This window comes from Sinocyclocheilus grahami, unplaced genomic scaffold (genome assembly GCF_001515645.1).
Source record: "Sinocyclocheilus grahami isolate Dianchi unplaced genomic scaffold, SAMN03320097.WGS_v1.1 scaffold4562.1, whole genome shotgun sequence".
Classification (NCBI taxonomy): Eukaryota; Metazoa; Chordata; class Actinopteri; order Cypriniformes; family Cyprinidae; genus Sinocyclocheilus; species Sinocyclocheilus grahami.
Window position 1 is genome coordinate 4,941 of NW_015509474.1, and position 3,266 is coordinate 8,206.

Genomic DNA, 3,266 nt, shown 5'->3' on the forward strand with positions numbered 1-3,266 from the left:
GGTTAATAAAATGGAATTAGATACATTTGTGTTATTTAACACAGTCTGTCTGATCCAAGCTAAGTTTGGGTCACCACTAAATCCAGATGCTGTACAGGTGAGTCTGTGATATCCTCCAGGTTTAATGACCACTGACTCAGACTCAGTCAGTGTTTGACACCAACAGACTGAAAAACAAACAGTTCAACATAAACATTTACAACAGTGCACATTAATAAGTCTGATTGTCACAACAGGTTTTCAGGAGTCTCTTACATTCTGTGAGAGCAAACATGAAGACAAAACCCAGTTTAGGCACAATATCCATTGTCATGTTATGAAAAGAGCAAGCTGATGCATCAAAGTCACAAACAAGTTTTGTGTCTGGAGATGAATAGAGTGGAAGCTTTTTAAAGAGGACGAGGAGAAGTAGATTTGCATAGGGTGCCCTCTAAAGTTTACATTTACATCTTCTGTGACCTTATTAAACACTGTAACCATGTCCGCCTTTCAACATACTTTTTGTTGTTGTTGTTTATATGTACTAGTTCAGAGACATAGTAGTGGCTGTAATCAGGGTTGGGGAGAACGCATTACAAGTAACACGAGTTACATAATCAGATTACTTTTTTAAGTAACTAGTAAAGTAACGCATTACTTTTTTAATTTAGAAGGAAATATCTGGATTACTTTTTCAAATAAGTAAATCCAGTTACTTTGTTTCCCATGTCTTAACTGACAGCTCTCGTTGAGAGAAATCGTGAGTAAATGCAGGGTCGTTGTGTGCGCTGTGATGTTACTGTTGTAGGATATCAGACCGAATCAGACAATCTAAGATTTGGTCGACTAAATATGAACATGTATTTACCAATCTTACCTGCACAAAAACAGATTCAGTATTCCTCAAAATCAATAAAAACTTGTAATATATTATATAAATATTATACAAACCTGCAATAACTAAATATGTTAAATAAGAAAAATATAATTCATGTATTTAATCCCATTTTATTAACCCATTTTAAGTCTTTGCTACTGACCTTCGATAATCCAATTCAATCATTCTAAGCAAAAATGACACATTTGTGTTCAATTTTTGTTATTGTTGAAGAGTGTTGAACTTAATTCTCCTGCGTCAAATTCTTCATGCAATTTGTTTGAGCTGTACTGTACAGACATGAATTTACATTTCCTTCAGCCTGAGGCGTATTTATTTCACTCTTGTTTTGAAAGGTCTTTTACATTTGCAAAAGAACAATTTTTTCATATTAAAAACAAACAAGCAAGCCCTGCCCAGATTTAAAAAGTAACTCAAAAGTAACGTAACACATTACTTTCCATAAAAAGTAACTAAGTAACGTAGTTACTTACTTTTTTAGGCAGTAACGCAATATTGTAATGCATTACTTTTAAAAGTAACTGTCCCCAAAACTGTCTGTAATGATGTGCTCGACGATAATTAAACTAACAGTCTTTAATAACACTTTTGAAAAGATACAGGAGATAATTTAAACACAACCATGAAGGAAACTGAAGATTTAAATAGAGACAACCGCAATTAACGGAAAACAGAACAGGTGTGTGGAAATAATAACAACCAAGGAAACTAACAAGGGAACACAGGCAAGCAGGAACAGAATACAGTGAAAATGAAACCAAACTATGCTCGTTACAAGTAGACAATTATGATTTTTTGCAAAAATATTTCTATAGCTTTTCCTAAAGCTTCTTAACTACTATCATCATTGATTGTGCACTGATTAGACTGAAAACCTGTTAGAAATATCATAATTCAAAGACATTTACTAATGTGCTGAACACTTAACTTGCTGATTGTAAAGGTTCACAAAGTGGAATGTTATAAAGCTCAAATTAACTGTAATTGGTTTTATTCTAGCATGAATTCAAATAAAAAAACAAAACAAAGTTTTTTGGATGTCTTGAAGTTTACATCAATTACTAAAACACTCAGAAAATTAACAAGAGTTCACAAAAAGTAAAGTGCGCTGAAACATGTTCTTGGACCCTCAGAGATCACATAGTTTTTGTTCTGTCCTGCAGTCTTTTGTGTAACTGTGACTGTCGTGCACAGTAATAAACAGCTGTGTCTTCAGTCTTTTCACCTGTAAATACAGCATGTTTTTGCTGGTGTCTTTTGTGATGGAGAACTGGTCCTGTAGAGGCTGAGCAAAAACAGTGCCAGTGCCACCATCAATGCTCCCAATCCACTTCAGTGCTTTCCATGGTTTCTGACGGACCCAGTGCATGTAATAGCTGCTTACTGAGAATCCAAACACAGTGCAGGACAGAGTCACTGATTCTCCAGGCTTTTTCACCACAGAATCGGAGGAGGTCAAAGACTGACCACTAACACCTGAAAAACATGGAACAAATCATGTTAGATGATTTAGAACAATGAAACAATGATTATACTCAGAACAAATGGGAATTTCTCACATGAAATAATCATTAGTAGGAGTTTATACATCATCTCCATTACCGCAGTAAAACAGTGATAGGTTACACTGCAGTTGTTTTAGTTACTGAACTAATGGCGCTGAAAGCGTCACTTCCTGTTTGTTGCTGCCGTGTGGTTTGAGTTTGAGCTCCGTCAAGTTAATTCTTTGTCGTCTAATTTTTATCTTAAAATCAATTTTATACACCATCCTTTTTCAGTTTTATAACGTGTGAATATATACAAAACATATATTCTACAACAAAAACAATCAGAGCGCTTTGTTAGCACTAGTTCTATTTTTGACTTCCGAGTCCGCTATTAGCATATAGCCCGCTAGCATCGCCAGCGTGGTTGCCGCTAATCTCGCTTACACTAATACTCTATTCACACACATTACCATTGTTTTACTCACTGTTACTTGGACACACGCAGTGACTGAAATTTCAGCTTATAACAAAGTCTTTGAGGAGTCTGGTAGACATTGACCCTTCCCACAAAATAATTTGCATCTGAGCGTTACTACACTAGACAAAGAAAAAAGTCTTCACTTATATTTTAATGAGAAAAGTTATATTACTTCGTCTGTTTACTTTTGTTCAGGTACGTGCAGGGGGGGATTGTTTTGGGGGCTCAAGCCCCTGCCCTTTTTCCAAAATTAACTAAAAGTGCCCAGAGGTGTACCCAGGGTGCGAATTACGGGGGAGCTCGGCTCCCCTTAATAAGACATGGGCTCCCCTGAAAACGGAATTTGTGAAATTTTGGGGGGGTCTCAAAAAATATTGACAATGTGTTATTTTGACGTGCCATTTCAGTTTTGTGTAATGTGATC

The 3,266-nt window shown here is 35.9% G+C and overlaps 1 pseudogene; it reads right to left on the reverse strand.

The window, feature by feature from the left end:
• Positions 1-2,013: 2,013 nt before the first annotated feature.
• Positions 2,014-2,476, reverse strand: LOC107576891 (Ig heavy chain V region 914-like; annotated as a pseudogene).
• Positions 2,477-3,266: the final 790 nt, after the last annotated feature.